Raw genomic sequence first — 20,267 nt, forward strand, 5'->3', positions numbered from 1 at the left:
AACCCTAACCATATGAACTTTAAATTTAATGTTCACATGGCTCCATTTTAAGTTTGTATCTAACCCTCTTTCTAACACCAGCTCTAAGTTTACTCTAAGTCTAAAACTCACCATAACTATAATCCTAGCACTAATACTAAAGAAACAAATTTAAAAAAGAATTAAACTTGAAAACCAGACTTACTTGCTTCTTCTTCTTCTCTCTCTCACCCCCGTCTCTGTGACACACACACACACACACACACACACACACACACACACAGAGTACAGTGAGTAGATAGAAGACCAACTCAAGTCAATCTGGCAAAGTTGCTTGCTTGCTCTCCACTCCCCAAGACAGCACATAAACTGAGTCATTTTAATAAAAGTGAGGCCGTATAACGTTAAAGAAGAGTTGAGAGATAGTATCAAAGGTCTGTACCCCTCAGGCTCGTCAAGGAAACTATTAACAGAGTAAAGAGAAATAGTCACACTTCTTGTTACTGCCTAACAACTGTTTTTGAATGAACACTAATTGCCCCACAATCTGAAACATGATTTCTGACTATTTCACTTAGGATTCCAGCTAAAAACACATGATAAATTAAATCAACTGAATAGAGGAGAGTTCCATGGAGGGACTATTTACAAAAGGCGTCAGCAAGGAACACAGAAGCCATTTGGGACAGTTGTGTAATGTGTCACTAGAATATGGAGTTAGACAGGCAGTGTACAAGGCCATCTGAAGACAAGCTGTGTGCAAGGCCATCTGGAGACAGGCTGTGTGCAAGGCCATCTGAAGATAGGCTGTGTACAAATCCATCTGAACAGAGAGTGTTGACCTGTGCCCAGACACACCCACCAGTGGAGTGGTCTTTTCCACCCATTCTTGCTCTCTGCTGGTGAGATCTAGTAGAATCCAGAGGACAAGGGAACCTGCTGATGGGCCTGGAGCATGGGAGAGAAGAGGAGGGTTGGGTTTGGCATGCCAAATGGTAGGAACTCAACCCAGCACAGCAAAGCCAGGAGTATTAGAAGGAATCCTTAACCTCCAGTATTCCGACTCCCCACCGCTTCCATTACTGGCTAACTTCTTTAAATCTACTATTATGGGGAGGAATGAACTAGAAATCAGGTGTTTGGGACAGAATTCTGCCTATATTTATATACTACACAGTATTGTTTACTTTTATTCCACACCTGTATAAATATCAATGGTTTACATTTTACTTGCTAGTGTCTTCTGAAATTGGTTGATGCACCACCATCCTCATTCCCATTTTATCCAGAGAGAATATGATCTGCTACAATTTTTTAATATGCCCTCATTTGCATGTGACTACTGAACCAACCTGATGCAGACTTGACCCAATTATTTCAGCCATCATCACACTTGATTCTCATCACCAAGGCTTCATTGAAAGGAATGGCCATAGACAAAGATAAGAGGACCTTGCCTCCATGTATCGTAAATACATGGCTCAGCTTTGCATAGTGGGTCACCTTGCATGGAAATGTCGGCCTCAATAACCAGTCAAAAATCACTGGACGGGTACTGACCCATTCAACTTCATTCCATTTGAATTTCCAGCTGCACTGTCACTAGCATTTTACAAAAGTGTGATACAATGTGACAGGTGTCCTGAAATCAGGGCAGTGTGTCTCTGGAAAGAGCAAATGGGTGACAATATCTAGATTTGAAGTTTACAGTAACACTGAACCAAAGTGCATTGGCTATGAGGTGAGAGCCATGTCTGTGCCTCGTGTTTCTATGGAAGAGGTGAAGCAAGGCAGAGAGAGAACAAATTTAACCTTGGCAATTAGTAGACTTTTGTGCAAGAATAAGTAATACCCAAGAAAGCTTGATGGCCTAGTTTCTTTCCAATAATAGTTCATCTTTGATATTTCCAATAATGAGCTCTTGTTATATTATTACATATTGCATTATTTATACATTGTCTTTATTCAGGATGTAGAGAATTTCAACTTTAGGAAGAGATTGCAGTTTTTTTTTTAGATTATTTTAAGGTTGGGAAATTTAATGTTTTCTTTTGTGCGTGTATACTAACTCCTACAGCTAGTAGAGATTTTTGTTTTCCATTACAAAATAATTTATAGGGGCTGGGTAGATAGCCCGGCAGGTAAAGGGTAAAGGGCTTGCTGTGCAAATTCAAGGACCCAAGTTCAGATATCCAAACATACATAAAGACGAATGTGTTAGCATGTGCCTGTAATCCCAGATTTCTTATGGTGAGATGAGAGAACAGGCAGGAGACAGCGGAAGCTCGGGGACCAGGTGGCCTGCCATTGGGGTACACAGAACAAGAAGCCCTTCCTCAGAACGGTGGGTGGCAGGACTGGAGAGGTGGATCAGTAGTTAGAGCATCAGCTGCTCTTGCAGAGGACTAAGTTCAGTTCCCAACTCTCATGTCAGGCAGGTTGATGGTCTGAAACTCCAGATCCAGGGCATCCAATGTCCTCTTGGTGGTCTCCTTGGGCTCGGTACCCACATACACAAACACACGCACACATGTGCACATACTAAAAATAATTTTTTAAAAAGGTGGATGGCAAAGATTGTCACCAAGGACGTACTCTGACGTGCACATGCATGCACCTACACTCAGAAACAGTACAGATCACACACAGATCTGCACATGCTTGAACTCACAGGCAGATACAGGAGTACAAATCACACACAAACATCACTGACATATACAAAAAGATAAACATTAGTTGATAACTTTACAGTTTGTTGTTGAATTTTGCTCTTTGCTATTTTGGGGGACCTGCCACCCAGTTCCCAAATAAATTACACACGGACGCTTATTCTTAATTATAAATGCTGGCCTTAGCTTGTCTTGTTTCTTGCCAGCTTTCCTTAACTTTAAATGATCCCATCTATCTTTTGCTTCTTAGCTTTTCTTGTTCTCTTACTTCTGTAAATCTTACTTACACTGTGGCTTGCTGTGTAGCTGGGTGGCTGGCCCCTGGAGTCCTCTCCTCTCTGGCTCCTTCCTCTCCTCCCAGATTTCTCCTTCTATTCATTCTCTCTGCCTGCCAGCCCCACCTATCATTTCTCCTGCCTTGCTATTGGCCATTCAGTTCTTTATTAGACCATCAGGTGTTTTAGACAGGCAAAGTAACACAGCTTCACAGAGTTAAACAAATGCAACATAAATAAAAATGACACACCTTAAAATAATATTCTACAATATTTTCGCCTTTTTGTCTAAATGAAAAGAAAGGTTTTAACTTTAATATGGTACAACCACATACAACTAAAACAGTTATCAAGTAAAAATTACATTTACAATATTCTGTCTATTTGTAGTTAGCATATTCAGAGAAAATAATGCATTATCTTTTCTATCTTAGTGAATCCAAATTTTTATACCTAATTTACTTTCTATCATATCTAAGGAAAACTGCAGCTGTAACTATCTAGTATTCAACTCCATCAAAGACACAGAAGGATGTAATATTGCTAGCAACAGAGACATTTGGCTGCCTGGAGAGTCACCCACAGTTCCTCTGCAACGTTGGTGCATCTTTCTCAGACTTCAGGCCCAAATACCTGGCAAACTTGTCAGTGAAGCAGGAAATTTGAAGGACTGTCCTGCTTTGTTTTGGCAAAGTTCATCAGTCACTTTTCTCTGTGGCCTGCAGAATGTCTGGCAGACTCTTCTGTGACGCATGCATTTTAAAGGATTCTCCTGCCTTGTTTTGGCAAAGTTCAACAGTCTTTTTCCTGTGTGTCCTGCATGTCCAGTCTGCACAGCACACTGTCAGAAGTCAAAGGCAAGAACAATTTCTTTGCCCAGTGGCTAATCTTGCCACAATGAAAGCAAACTCCATAAGGAGTTTCTTCAATGCCCATCATCTTCTCTGAAGTACATTATGCTGCCAGGAGCAGATGTGTCTCACCATGAAAAGCCCCAAGTTAACAAAACATTTTAAATGCCATATTCTATGTCTTTGAAAGGTTTGAAGACCATTCTATCTATCTAAAATATATCTGTATATGATCTGGAAAGTATACCTAACATATCTACAATTTTGATTGTTATAAATGACTAACCACTGACCTATGTTTCCTGATTATCCTGTATAGTTTATAATAACAGCTTTCAAAAACTAGAATTTTACCTTACTTTTTTAAATAAACCTCATAGGTACAATACCTTAAATAAGAATAGAAACATATATAGAATATGTTGTATCAAAAATAATCTTAAATTTTTATCGATATACAAAAATCATTTAATAAGAGTAGAAACATATATACAGTGTAACAAAAATAACTTTAAATTTGTATCAATATACTATAATACCCTAAATTATAACAAACATCCATAACTCACCAAATAACCAAAATCCTCCCACACCCCTCTTGGTAATGTGGAGGTCATGTTCTCCAAACTGGTTCCTGCTGTCTGTGGACGAAGTATCTTTAGAGGCCCAGAGAGAAAATTTTGAGATAATGACCAAGTCCTGGGAAGAGCAGCAGTAGTCTTTGCTGCTAGGTACCACCTGCCAAGTTTCAGGAGGTCTCACCTGATCAAACTTGATCCATATTAACCCATATAAACCCTGTTTCTCCTTTGGGAACACAATTCCAAGACATTTTTGATTTCCATTTGACAAATATATTTTTTGACTTTTTAAATGTTAAGGCATTCCTAATATACATAGGCTGATTTATTTCAACAGTCCCTCTTTCAATTCCAGATCTCTTTGCAGCTGTCATTTGCTTTTCAACAATCAAAAAATTCAAAATCAACACAATAACATATAAGATTCAGACTCCCTGTGTATTTTCCATCTAACATGGCTTTTTTTCTTTTATATTATGTTTACTTTCTCTTTAAAGACTTTATTATTATTTATTTTTATTTTTTATTATTTTTAAACTATTCATTTCTTTCTATGACTATACCCTTTCTCTTTTCTTCTTCTTCTTCTTCTTCTTCTTCTTCTTCTTCTTCTTCTTCTTCTTTTTTGTTTTTTGAGACAGGGTTTCTCTGTGTAGCTTTGCACCTTCCCTGGAACTCACTTTGTAGACCAGGCTGGCCTTGAACTCACAGAGATCCACCTGCCTCTGCCTCCCGAGTGCTGGGATTAAAGGTGTGCGCCACCACCGCCCAGCTCCCTTTTTCTTAAGTCTACACATATTGGTAAACACACTGTAACCTGTTTAGAAGTTTTATTTTTTCCATCTGGACCTCTTTTATTGCATATCTTCAGATTTTTTTTGAACATATGAGCAAACCTTTAAACCGCTAACCTACACCTGGATCCTCTGCACGTGGCTCTCAGCTGGCTCCATCTGCTTCTTGGGTTATGAAAACCAAGCGTGAAGCTCACGGACAGTTGGAGGTTTCTCTGACCAGGAATTGCATTGAACCTTCCTAGAGCTCTGGAAGTTTTTTTGTTCCTACTTAATGTACTGGCTGCTCAAGGGCTCACTGATGAGCAGAAATGTCTGGCAAAAACTCCTAAAGGAGCTGTAGGTTTTTGTTTTTGTTTTCCCCCAGCTTTCTCGGGCTCTGGACATATTCAAAGGCCATGTTGGTATGCCAAAATGTTGTTGTTGGTTTTTTACTCTTTGCTTTTCGGGGGGACCTGCCACGAGGCTCCCAAATAAATCACACAGAGGCTTATTCTTAATTATAAACTCCTAGCCTTAGCTTGTCTTGTTTCTTACCAGCTTTCCTTAACTTTAAATTAGCCCTGTCTACTTTTTGCTTCTGAGCTTTTTCTGTTCTCTTACTTCTGTAAATCATACTTACACTGTGGCTTGCTGTGTAGCTGGGTGGCTGGCCCCTGGAGTCCTCCTCCTTCTCTGGCTACTTCTTTCTCTCCCGGATTTCTCCTTCTGTTTATCCTCTCTGCCTGCCAGCCCCGCCTGTTTCTCTCCTGTCTTGCTATTGGCCAGTTCTTTATTAGACCATCATGTGTTTTACACAGGCTCAGTAACACAGCTCTACAGAGTTAAACAAATGCAACATAAACGAAAGTAACACTCCCTAAAATAATATTCTACAACAGTTTCTTGCTGTGGAAGCCTGTCGGTAGAATTTTTTTTTAAATAATGCATTTGTTTATTTTATGTATATGAGTGCCCTATGACTATGCCAGAAGAGGGCGTCAGATTTCACTAGAGATGATTGTGAGCCATCATGTAGTTTGCTGGTAATTGAACTCAGGACCTCTGGAAGAGCAGCCAGTGCTCTTAACCTCTGAGCCATCTCTGCAGGCCCTAGAAATTTATATCTTTATAATAATATTATGTTATTGATTACAAATATTTATTCAGGGCTGGAGAGATGGCTCAGTGGTTAAGAGCACTGGATGTTCTTCCAGAGGACCTGGTTCAATTCCCAGCACCCACATGGCAGCTCACAACTGTGTAACTTCAGTTCAAGTGGATTTAACACTGTCACACATTCATACATGTGGGCAAATTATCAATGCACATAAAAATAATATACATGGTTCTGTGTGTAGCAGGCCAGAGATAAGCTTGGATGAGATTTAGAAAGAGGGAGGGAGACAAAGACAGTTATTCTCAGGTCACCATGAATGAATGGTGATAGGCCTCTAATCGTTCCTACATTTCCCTCCTCCTCCTCTTCCTCCTCCTCCTCCTCCTCTTCCTCCTCCTCCTCCTCCTCCTCCTCCTCCTCCTCCTCCTCCTCCTCCTCCTCTTGCTCATCCTGCTCCTCCTTCTAGGTTTCTCTGTGTAGCCCTGGATGTCCTGGAACTCACTCTGCAGACCAGGCTGGCATTGAACTCACAGAGATCCACCTGCCTCTGCTTCCTGAGTGCTGGGATTAAAGGTGTGCTCCACCACCACTGGGCATCCTGTGTTCATCTATGTTATGTCTGGCTCATCTTCCTGACGGAACTAATGCTTATCAAAACACAGAAGCAGCTCCTCCTTCCTGCCCAGCCAGATCCTTGGTGACAGAGCACAGAGGGAATGCCCTGTAGCCCACAGCCAAAGCTTGCCTTCACGGCCCACAGAAGCAGCTGTGTTTATCAACTCCTTGTACTTCTCTGCAAGCTGTAACAGTCCCTCATGTCAGTTCTTTTTTTTAAAAAATTTTTAATTTTTTTCTCATGCCAGTTCTTAAAGAGGATTCATTTGTGATTCTTTCTCAGATCCTCTGAAGTTCACTTAGCTATCCCACATGTGTGCAAAGCCTGATTGCTGTAATCAGTCTCTGCTCCTGTAGCATTCTGGTGGCACTGCTGTGCTAGAACCTGACCACTACTGCTAGCTCTCTGTTCTTCTCTCAAGATGAGATCATTGCAGTCTTTCCTTTCCCTAGTAATTTTGCGTTCCTTAAATGAAAAGTGCCCAAACAAACTGGGATAGTAAAATAACACTATAAGATGTGTGTGTGTGTGTGTGTGTGTGTGTGTGTGTGTGTGTGCATGTACTTTCATATTCACTCACCACTGCATACATATGGGGTTCAGAGGATGAATTTTTCTCTCCTCTCATCATGTGGGTTCTAGGGATCAGACTCAGGTCATCAGGTTTGGCAGCAAGTGCCTTTCTTGCTGAGCCCCCTCACCAGATCATGCTTGTATCAATTATCAGTTGCTGGTGACACATTACCAAAACTTGGTGGCTTAAGAAATCCTGCACTGGATATGCACAGTTTCTGTAGGGCAGGTAGCACAGTTTCTGGGCATGGCATGGCTAGATTCTCTGTACTGTCACTGTAGGCAGAGTTTTTCTGTTCTAACCACCAGTTCCCAAATAGCCACTCTAGAAGCTTAATATTATTTATAAATGCCCACTCAATAGCTCAGGCTTGTTACTAGCTAACTCTTACACTTAAATTAACCCATATTGCTTATCGTTGCCTTGCCAGGTGGCTCATGTCTTGTCACCTCATTTTCTACATGTCCTGCTTCCTCAGTGACTGGCTGGCATCTCTCCTGACTCTGCCATTCCTTCTACCAGAGTCCTCTGTGTCTGGCTGTCCTGCCTATGCTTTCTGCCTGGCTACTGGCCTGTCAGCTTTTATTAACCAATGAGAATAATACATATTCACAGTGTAAAGAAGGATTATTCCTCAACAGATATTTGATAGGTTATGACCAGGGTATTGGCTAGGACCATGGTCGTGTCTGGGTGTGGACATCTGCCACCTTCTCTTTTTTTAGTGACTGGCCTTTCTGAGAGGCAGTATACAGTAGAGCCTATGTTGGCCTTTAAAATTCGTTATGGTGAAGTGCAAATTGCCTGGACATGGGCAGCAGGGAAAAGTCTAAGGAGGGAGTACTTCAGTATAGTGATTTAATGATGTGCAGGGCTGTTGGTATAGTCAGGACACATTGTGATAAAACCTAGTAGAAGGAACTTTGAGGAGAGCTTCATTTGTAAAGTACTTGCCCTGCAGACATGAGAATATGAGTTCAAATCTCCAGGATCCATGTATAAGCTAGGCATGGCAGCTTGTGCCTGTGACCTTGGTGCTGGAGAGCCAGAGCCAGGCAGGCCTCTGGAGCTCTCTGGATAGCCAACCTATCCGAATCAGTGAGCTCCAGGTTTGGTGAGAGACCATGTCAAAAAATGAGTTACAAAGTCATGGAGTGAATGGGAGTATGGAAAAGGGGTAATCCCTTCCCTCAGGTCCGAGTTCCTTTTTTTTCCCAGAAGGTTGGACCACGGCATAATTTAGACCATTTAGAAATCCTGAAGTGACAGTAGCCTGAGGGAGCTGTCCTCATCTTCCTACATCCAAGTCCCCGACTCTTGCTTGTGAGTCTGGTTCACTATCCTGGTTCAGCAAAGGAACATCCTTTGTTCTTCCTTCTCCTGAGCTGTGGTGATTCTGATTCCATAAGGTGGCCCAGTCTCCTATGTACTGTCCCCAGGCCATCTGTCTGTTCACAATTACTGCACCCACTGCACTGTGCTCGTCTGGATGTGGGCTATACATTTTAATGGGTTTGAATCCAGAATGAATAAAATGGAGGAAACGTGCTGAGTACATGCATTCGTTTGTCTGTGTTTCCTGGTGATGCAATGTGACCAGCCAATCAAGCCACTGTGACCCCTCCATAAGCTCACAGCTCCTCAGTATAGGTTTCTTCTGTATCCCAAAATCTAATCATATTTATATGTATAATTCAGCTATCATTTGGCTTAAAAGGGCTTATTGGGAAATGTTATCATTTATACTATTTTCTACAGAGAAAATATTTTACTGTTTAAAATAACCTTGGACTTTTGAATTATAACCTTTTTTTATGTTCAAGCTATCTGTATATTATTTCTCCTTCAGTTGTACATAAAATGTTTTTACATTAAAAAAAAAAGAGAGAACAAATTTTGATGCTCTCTTGGTGCCCAGCCTTAATCCAGCTTCACCCTAGGCTATAGTGCTAGTCTGTATCCATGTCTGCTCCCCTAACACAAGGCTGTCCCCAGGGAGACCTTTCCCTGAAACCATCCACCCTGTGAGGGGAGGCACAGCTCTCCCTTCTGGGCAGGAATGTCAAGCCTGCTCTAGTTTCCTACTCATCAGACTGGAGTCTTCGGAGCTGATCCCTGTTGAGAGGAACTGGGTGCGGGGTTGTTGTTGTATGATATTTTGTGTTCTGATAAATAAAATTTGCCTGGAGATCAGAGGGTAGAGTTAGCCACTAGTTAACAACAGAGGCAAGACAGTGGTGGCACACACCTTGAATCCCAGCACTTGGGAGGAGGAAGCAGGAAGATCAGGAGTTCCAGGACACCCTGGGCTACAGGAGACTGAACCAGTCTAAAAGAAAAGCAAAGCCAGGCAGTGTAGGCTCACGCCTTTAATCCCAGCACTAGGGAGGTGGAGACAGGAATATAAGGTGGGTGGAGATGGGATCTTGACCCTCCCATTGGGTCTGAGGATTCTAGAGGTAAATTCCTAGTGGCTGCTGCTCTGCTTCTCTGATCATTTAGTTTTCACCCTGGGTGGGGGGCAGTTAATGCAATACAACATGTAAGAAGACTTGCAGACAGAAACCACATGATAATCTCAAAACACACAGGAAAGGCATTTGAAAAAGTTCAATATCTTTGTGTCAGGGACCAAACATGAGCCATGGAAAAGTACTAGCTAGGCCAGAGAACAAGCCACAGGCCCTAAACCAGATGCCCTCAAAGATAAAGAACATTCTGCGGTCAGGTAGCATAGCAACAGAACAATGGGCCCTGACCAGTGACCTTACCACCTAGCACAGCATCCTGTAGCCTCACGACCTGCACGTCCTCCTTCAGCTGCACATCCCCCCTCAGCAGCACATCCTGCACGCCCTGCACCCCTTTCCTCCTTCCTGCCCCTCCCCCTCCCATGCTATATAAGCCTTGCTGAGGAGAATAAAATTTGCAGCTTGATCAGAACCTTGTCTTGCTGTCTTTCTTCGTGTCTCCCGTCCCTTTCATTCTCTCCCGCAGGTGGGTCGCCCCTGTTGAGACCCCGCTGGCTGGGGCATCTTTGAGCATGGTGGTGCACACCTTTAATCTCAGCACTGACCCAGGCAGATCTCTATGAGTTTGAGGCTGGCCTGGTCTATCTAGTGTTATTTATTAAGTGGTGCAATGTTATTCATTAAGTGGCACTGTTTACTGTGTGAGAAAAGCTATGAAGTACAAAACCCACTATAAGAGTTTATTAAGGGGAGGGAATAGGAAAGATGTGCATAGGCCTGTGGAATGACTGTACAGGAAGAGGGGAGGAAGGATAAGTGGAACCCGCTTTTATAGGCTTCCCCCTCTCAACATGTTCATATGGGTTTACGTAGCCATGCCATGAAGTGCACGGATTATGTAGGACGTAAGGCCCTGGGATGACTAAGCATCTTGCCTGGCTACTGGACAACGCATGTGTGGTCATGTAGCTGGGGGAGTGGCTAGGAATTCTAACACCTAGTGAGTTCTAGGACAGTCAGAGCTACACAGAAAGACCCGGTCTAAGATTTGTTTTGTTTATTTGTTTTGGTTTTTTTGAGACAGGGTTTCTCTGTGTAGCCTTGGCTGTTCTGGAGCTCTGTAGACCAGGCTGGACTCAAATTCATAGAAATCTGCCTGTCTTTGCTTCCTGAGTACTAGGAATAAAAATGTATGTCACCACTGTCTGGCTGACTCTGTCTTAAAAAAAAGAGAAAGAAAGAAATTCAATATCTCTTCCTGATAAAAGTCCTAAAGAATGTATCTTAACATAATAGTAAACCAATATTCAACAAACACACACACACAGACAAAAATTCAAAGCTATCATTGGCTACTGAGTAAGTCTGGGGTCAGCCTGGAATGTGTGAGACACCCCTACCACCAAAAACCAAACCAAAGCAAACCAGAATGTTACGGTTGAATGAAAAGTGTCTCCCACAGGCTCATGCTTCTGAACACTTGATTCCTGTCTGGTGGCACTATTTTTGAAGGTGTGGACCTGGAGGAGGTAGGGACCAGCTGAAGGAATCCTTGAAGTTTATAGCCTGGCTCAGCTCCCTGTCCTGTCTCTGTTTTAATCTTCCCGGAAGTGAGCCCCTCCACAGCCTCACGGTGTTCAGCCACTACTGCTGCTGCGATGGGCCGCGTCCCCTTCAGCTGTGGGTCAAAATAATATTTCCTTCTCTGCTGTGCTCTAGTCCTGCATTTCATCACAGCTGAGTGACTCACAAGGAAGCAGCTACGGAAATGGAAGCGTGTGATTGCAAACCAAGTCCAGTTGGCTACACTGCATGTCTGTCTTATTAGAACAGTTTGCACAGCTGCCTGTGATTGGCTAAGACTGGCCACTCATCCCAATAGGAGGTCACAATCTGGTTTCAAGTGAGGCTGCAACCAAATGTGTGAAGCTTTTAGACCAAACCTAATGTAGTTGTAGAGACAGATTTATGCTAAACACTTCCATTAGTGAACTATTGAGAAAAATCCCAGAATAGGACCTGGAGTAGTTGCTGCTCCCAGGTATTTTCTGAGTCATATTGAACTGTCACTATAGGTGAGGAGCCCACCTGACTCCATTTTGGAGACAGGGAGCCATGATGCTGTGTTGTTAAAAATAAGTTTCCGCCGGGCGGTGGTGGCGCACGCCTTTAATCCCAGCACTCGGGAGGCAGAGCCAGGCGGATCTCTGTGAGTTCGAGGCCAACCTGGTCTACCAAGTGAGTTCTAGGAAAGGCGCAAATCTACACAGAGAAACCCTGTCTCGAAAAACCAAAAAAAAAAAAAAAAAGTTTCCATAAGAGATGAGTTTCTATTTCTAAGTCTTTGCTTCCTGGAACCTGCCCTGCCCCTTGACTTGTTTCTGAGAACACCCTGACCCTCCCTAGTCATCCCAACCTGCCTTAATCACAAGGTGACAGCTGTTTTTTGGAGATTTTTCTGTATTTCCTCCATGCTCCATTGTCTTGCTTCTGAAAACCTGCTTTACCGCTACCAGTGACTTTACTCCTTAAAGGGCCCGAAGAGATGGGCTCGGGGCTGCTCTTGAACTCGACTTATGAGGTAGTCGCTAGCCAGATCTCTGGTGTACCCCAATAAAAATCAAGCTTGCTTCAAGTTTGGCTTAAAAATGCTGGGAGTGGTCTTCTTCTTGCATGGTGGGATTGACATAGGTAAGTATCATTTGTTGATTGATGGCCCAAGATGCAGACAAAGCTGCTTTAGTATCATTATAGGCTGCATTCTCATAATTAGTTTTTGGAACTTTGCCTCATGCACATCAGACTGATTAAAGCAAATGCCCTGCCTGTTAATAGAGAAGTATTCCTGTATTGTTGTGTTTTGAATTGAATTTAAGAAATTTTGACATAACTTGGTTTCAGAAAAGGTTTAACAATGACTGAGCCATTTAAGAGTGGGTTTGATTAAAAACATCAGCATATAAACAAAACAGATATTTATTTTTCATTAATTTTGAACTGAAATATGTTAGTTAATTTTTAAATTTATTTGTTGTGTGCATGTGCGCACATGTTCCATGGCTTTCTCATGGAGACCAGAGGAAAACTTGTAGGGTTGGATTTCTCTTTCTACCATGTTGGTCCCAGGGATTGAACTCAGGTCTTCAGGCTTGGTGGCAAGTGTCTTTAATCCAGTGAGCCATTTCACCAGCCCTGAAATACATCATCTACAAAAAAGCATGAATATAGGTAACACATCACAGAGACATTGATCCCATCAATAAAAATCACAGACATCTTCATTGCATGACATGTGAATGTTATTTATACTTACTGCTCTTTTGAGACCATGTGGTTGTACACACCTCTAATCCAGTGCTTGAGAGGCAGAAGCTGAAGCAGGTGGATCTTTTGTAAGTTTAAGGCTAGCCTTTGCTATGTAGAGAGTTCTGGGCTAGCCAGGCTACAAAGTGATAACCTGTCTAAAAAACAAACCAAATGAACCAACCAAACAAACCCTTGGGAGTTTTTATTTAAAAGCAGTTGGCTGCCTTCTTAATGTATCTTAAAAGACTGAAAAGGCATCAGAAGTTTCCAAATGGATCTGTAGCTCAACATTGGCAAAGGTTGCTTGCTAGAATCTCTTAGATAAAACAGCCCAAGCAAGGCCCAGGGGACCTCAGCCTCGTGTTTATTCTTGGTTCTTTTCTAGAAAATATTGGCCTTCCAAAGCTAAGAAGGGTGCAGTTGTTTGCAGAAGTGAGAGGTGTTTCAGTTAGCTAGCTGGATATAGAGTGAAAAGACTTGGAGTCTCCTCCTGGTTTACTTGAAATATTCTTGTGGTAGGTACATTTGTTCATTGAGCCAAAAAGCCTATGGAGGGCCTGCTTCCGAGCAGGAAGGCTTCTGCCACTCAGTAGCTAAAGGACTTGCAACAACAGTGTTTTTGTCTTGGAGATTGAGTTTTCTAGTCTAATTGGAGATGTTAATCCATTATCTATAATGTGGCTGAGATGGCTAGATAACAGAGTGGATGTAAAACACAGTGTGCCCAGGTGCCTGCCTGACTCTTGATCAACAGGACAAGTTGATGAAAATGAGCTCAGGCTGAGGAGGGAGGCAACTCTGCTTGCAAAGCTGGAGGGGATAGAAGACAGTTGCCCAAAGTCTGTCTCACTCCTTGGTTGAGGTGCAAGTTTTGTTTTATTTTAATTATATGTATGCATCTGTGTTGGTATATGCCCATGTGCATGTGGTATGTAGGGGTACCTGTGAATACCAGAGGCATGGTTCCCCAAGCAGCTGGAGTTACTGGGGACTCCAGCCTCCAAGAGCAAGGGGCCTTGCCTTTTTTTTTTTTTTTTTTTTTTTTTTTTTGGTTTTTTGAGACAGGGTTTCTCTGTGTTGTGCCTTTCCTGGAACCAGGCTGGCCTCGAACTCACAGAGATCCACCTGCCTCTGCCTCCTGAGTGCTGGGATTAAAGGCGTGTGCCACCACTGCCCGGCGAGCAAGGGGCTTTTAAAGGTGATGTTCAAGGAAATGGGAACAAAGGGATGCAAATGAAATAAAGATTTTTTTTTTGAATTTCAGTCTGTAAGCATACCAGGGTTGGCTGCTGATATGAGCTGGACCACCCAAGAAGTAGTTCCCAGTATCGATGACATTTTTAAGCCATGTTAATGGACCACAGGCTTTCTTCCACCTACATGCAAGAATGCAAGCTACTTAAAGGCTGTTGGTGTTCTCTGTGCTCTATGAAATTATTTGTGAGCTACTGTGTTAGCAAGCCTCTATCCTCTAGGACTGTTTCAGCATGGAGTTAATGCTATTACACTGTGAACACATAAAAGGTTTTAGTGACTATGAACTGCCAATTTACCATTCAGACCCCTTGCATCAATGGTGCTGTTAGTTATGAAAGAAAAACATGAAAATTTTGTCTTTCTTGAGGAAAGAACATACATACTTCCCAAGTTTGAGAACCCAGCATTATCTTCTGGAATTCAAAAAATGCACAGAGATGTGACTAGACTTTTGGTAGATCTGTGGCCTGAGCCAACCTTGACATTTCAGCAGCCTCAGAGCCCTGCCTGCTCAGACACTAGTGAAGGACCTAATACTAAAGGACCCTTCTTACCAGGAGGCCCTTCTCACCAACAGGACAGAGGAAGAAAGATCTCACAGGAGACAGGAGATCGTTTCTGCAGGAAGGGAGGAGCTGGGACACATGTCTACGTGGAAAGAAAGGATGTTTAAGCTGAAACCACCCAGGCCAGTCTTGAACTTACTGTGCAGCACAAGCTGGCCTTGAACCCATGACCTTCCTGCCTCTTGAGTGTTGGGTACAGGGGCTCCTGTCCTGAGACTCCTCTGAGCAGATCTGCTCAGTGTGGAAGAGAAAATAGACATTAGGCTTAAGGGAGATCAGTTGTAGCTGGGCTGTAGCTTTGTGGGTAGAGTGCTCGTCTAGCATGCAGGAAGCTCTGGTTTTGTTTCCCAGCACTCATAAAATCAGACATGGCAGTCAACAGCCACAATCCCAGCACTTGGAAAGTAGAGGCAGGAGGATCAGAAGCTCAAGGTTACCCTTGGCTACCTGAGGCATCTCAAAAATTTTTTATATAGAATATATTTATTTTAAAATGTATACAGAGATATAAATTTAATATCTAATATTTATTACACATTTATAGCACATGATATAATATAATTATATCATATAAAATAAACACATTATATGTTATACTTATTTTTATATATTTATATATGTTAGATGTTGTTTATATATAAATGTATATGCTATATTTATATTACATATTAATATACACATGTAACATATAAAGATTTTATACACACACACACACACACACACACACACACACACACACATACATACAAATATAAATGTAACAGGCCCCCAGACCTTGGCACGATTGACTCAATGATGGAAGTACCATTCAGGCCTCGAAACCCAGTGCATAAGGCAGCAGTACCAGCCAAAACAAGAACAAAGACCCAACCCATCAAATCCATAGTTCTGGGAAAGTCCCTAAATGAACTAACCTTGCTTTTTGGCTTCTGTAGTTCTGTGTCTGGCTAGCTGTTCTTGCTAATGAGGTGTGTCAACCCCAGATGTCTTCATGTTTAAAAGCTCACCCCGAGAGACTTCACTTGGGTTCCAAATACCCAGTGTAGCCACCAGCCGGCTACCAAAGGCTTTCTATTGGTATGATCTCAGGTCTGAGTAGTTTTCTCTGGTGGATAACCCACAGCACGCGCACACACACGTATGCGCGTGCAATTCAAACACTGCTGCAGTACTGTCTGCTTCAGATTGAATTATTTTTCTTTCTTTCTTTCTTTCTTTCTTTCTTTCTTTCTTTCTTTCTTTCTTTCTTTCTTTCTTTTTTTTTTAAAAATAGGGTTTCTTTGTGTACCTTTGGCTGTTCTGGAACTTGCTCTGTAGACCAGTCTGGCCTCAAACTCACAGAGATCTGCCTGCCTCTGCCTCCCAAAGGCTGGGATTAAAGGTGTGCAACATAACTGCTCAGCAAGGATTGACTTCTTAGGGAAGCGCTGGAATGGTGAGTAATGTCAGAGGATTCAGGCACAGATCTTATAATGTTCTTTCCCACTGGCAGTTTTATGCCACGGTGAAGAAGCTACTGTGTGTATAGATTGACTGCATGGCAAGGATTTTGATCATCTACAGTGAATTCTCTAATATTTTTCCTCACATGTGGCTTCTCTCTACCTAGAAGCCAGTAATTTATAAGGAATCTGTGTAGCTTGAGTCTTTTTGACATCAGTGCACTTCAGGTGTGTGTTTGTTTGGACTCCTGGAGCAATGCTAGGTCTCAAGTGTTCCCGTGTTTTAGAAGCTGATATCAGTGAGAGGAAAAACAAGAATGTGAAGTAAAGTAAGTTGTCAGGGACCACAGTAAATTAAGTACGGGGCCGTTTGGCTACAGCATAATAATCAGACTGTAGCAGGGCCCAAGACTTTAGTAGGCTCCCAGACACAACTGACTCCATGATGGAAGTGCCTGGCATTCAGGCTGTGAAACTCAGCATGTGGACAGCACCTCCTGTCAAAAGGAAAACAAAGACCTAGTCCATCAAAGGCCATAATTCAGGGAATGACCCTAACATACTAACTTTGCTTTTTGGCTTCTGTAGTTCCATTTCTGGCTAACTGTTCTTGTTAATGGAACATGATTTTTGTACTTAAATGCCCACCCTGAGAAAGGGTCATGGCTACACTGGGATCCTGGTGTAGTTACTGACCAGCTAATAAACACTTTCTATTGGCTTAAACCCATGTTTGAACAGTCTTCTCTGGTGGATATCCCATAACAAGAGCAGGTAATTAGATTTCCCTCTGTTTAAATATTTAAATTGCAGCAAGAAGAAATCCTGATGTGTTTCAAGTTTCAGTAGAAAATTAATTTATGTATGAAGGAACTTACCTAAAAGCATTAATTTCTGCAGGGAGCAGTGGATGCCTACAATTCCAGCTCTCCAGATACCAGGGCAGAAAGATTTTGAATTTGACGCCAGTCTAGGCTTAGATGCAGAGACCCTATCTCAAAATAAACAAACAAACATCAACGACAACAAAAACAAAACTGTAGTTGGAGTTTTCTCCAGTCCCACTCAGACCTGTAGCCACTCAGACCCAAGTAAACACACAGACGCTTATATTATTTAAACTGTTTGGCCTAATGGCTCAGGCTTTTTGCTATCTAGTTCTTATATCTTAAATTAACCCATCTCTATTAATCTATAAGTTATCTTGCTTCTCATGGTGGCGGCAGCTGGCAGCATCTCCTGACTCAGCCTTCCACCTCCCAGAATTCTCTTCTCTCCTTATCCTGCCTACACTAGACTTCCTGCCTGGCTACTGGCCAATCAGTGTTTTATTTATTTATCAATCAATCAAAGCAACACATTCACAGCATCCCCAGCACTTCCCCCTTTCTTTTTTTCAAAAGGGAAGGTTTTGACTTTAACATAGTAAAATTACATATAACAGAACAATTATCAAGCAAAAATTACAGTTACAATATCTAGTCTATTTATAATATCTAGTCTATTTGTATTTGGCAAAATTAAAGAAGATATTCTATCTATCCTATATTTGTGAGTCTAAGGTTTCATATGTAACTTATCTTTTATCACAACCAAGGAAATTATAACTATCTAGTCTTCAACTACATAAAAGACTTCAGAAGGATATAATATTACCTGAGAAATGGGAGAAGGACACAAGCAACTTTTGAGAGTCTTGTGAGAGTAGACAGACACAGCTGGCAGCCTGGACAGTCACCTAATGTTCCTTTGTAAAGTTGGGGCATCTGTCTTCAGCCCACAGGCCTAGAGTCTCTCAGTCACTTCTCTCTGTGTCCTGTAGAGTGTCTGGCAGTTTTCTCTGTGAAGCAGGAACCTGAAGGACCATTTTGCTAAGCAAAGTTCAGTGGCCACCTTCCTATGGGTCCTGCATGTCCAGTCGATACTTTTTTTCAAGCAGCCCAGGCAAGAACAGTTTTGAGTTTCTTGCCCAAATGGCTATTGTTGCCAAGAAGAAGATAAACTCCATATAGAGTGTCTTCGATGCCCATCCTCCTCTCTGAAGTAAATCAGTGCTGTCAGGAGCAGACATGTCTCATTGGCCAGAAAGTCTAAATTTTTAAAACACTTTAAATGCCATTTTTTGTAGGTCTTTGAAGTATTTGAAACTTACCTACCTAATTGAATTATGTCTATGTATACCTAGAAAACAACATGACTATAAGTTTGACTATCAAAGAAGACTGATTATTAATCTGTACTTTTTAATTATCCATTACAATCCAAATGAGTTACATAAACATAATACCTTAAACAAGAGTAGAAATATATATATATATATAAAATAAATATAAATATATATAAAATAACAAAATTAAGTTTAAACTTGTATCAATAAACTAAAATCTATACTAATGTAAAACATTTAAACAAGTTGCTCTTTACAAGTAGGTTCAACAATCTACCCTTTTATTCTATCATACCTATATCCTATATTTCTATATCATATCCCCCTTTCTTCTTTTAGAAAGATATTGACTATGACCAATAACAATTTGTAACCAACAGCCTAAACAAAGACAAACATCTATAATTTAATTTTGGGGAATGTGGGCATAGTTTTTTAGGCTACTTCCTGCTGGATGAGGGTGCTGTATTCTTATGGGAACATAAAGAAAATTTTAGGATTATGGAGTAGTCTGTGAGACTGTATTGTCTGAGTCAGTTGCCTTGAAACCGTTCTGGATGTTGGATCATCTGGGCCATGATGTCATAGGAGACCTTTCAGGGGGTCTTGGCTGGTCAAACCTGATGTATCTTAATCTGGAACAAATCTATGGCCTCTTGCTTTCTGTGGAAACAAAAGCAGAGCCTCCTTTCCAAAGCAACATATCCTTATATCCAAATTTTGAAGTCACGGTACCTTTAAAATATACATATTGTTTTAGTTGAGCAGTCTTTACAATCAAATGTCTTTCTACAGTTAAAAATCCCAAAGACAACACAATCCAGATTCTCTGTGTGATATCCATCTTTACTTGGCTTATTTTTTAATTACTTTTACTTTTTCTTTAAAGACTTTATTTTTTAAAACTTTCTATTTCTTTATATAACTGTATATATTACTTTTTTCTCTCTTTTAAGTCTACATACATTTTATACACATTGTAAACCGTTTAGAGGTTTATCCCATCTGAATCTGTCTTATTGTAAATATATTGCTTTAAACTGCAGCATTTCCGCTCACCTCAGTTTTCCAACATGGTGGAACTACATTTACCGCCAGCTCTGGGAAGCAGTGGGTCTATGCTTCCATCAAAGCAGCCCAGAAATCTTTTTTTTTTTTTTTTAATCTAGCAAAAGCTATATCCACCCTGCAGCATATGATGCAGCTTGGAATCTGCCATGTTGCATGCAGGTCAAGCACGCATGCCACGAACCCGCCATAGAGTAGCTCAAGCCCACATGTTGTGGCGTCTAACCGCCCGCATGAGACATGTAGTAGGAATCTGTCTTTTGCTCAGTTTAGAATTTCTTATTAAGTATTCTCAGATTTTAGGTGGAAACACGAGTGATTGGGCACCATTTGTAGTTGGAGTTTTCTCCAGTTCCGCTCAGACCTGCAGCCACTCAGACCCAAATAAACACACAGATGCTTATATTATTTAAACTGTTTGGCCTAATGGCTCAGGCTTCTTGCTATTTAGTTCTTATATCTTAAATTAACCCATTTCTATTAATCTATAAGTTGCCACGTGGCTTGTGGCTTGCCAGTACTTTATATCTTGCTTCTCATGGTGGCGGCAGC

The sequence above is a fragment of the Peromyscus eremicus genome, chromosome 5 (genome assembly GCF_949786415.1).
Source record: "Peromyscus eremicus chromosome 5, PerEre_H2_v1, whole genome shotgun sequence".
NCBI lineage: Eukaryota > Metazoa > Chordata > Mammalia > Rodentia > Cricetidae > Peromyscus > Peromyscus eremicus.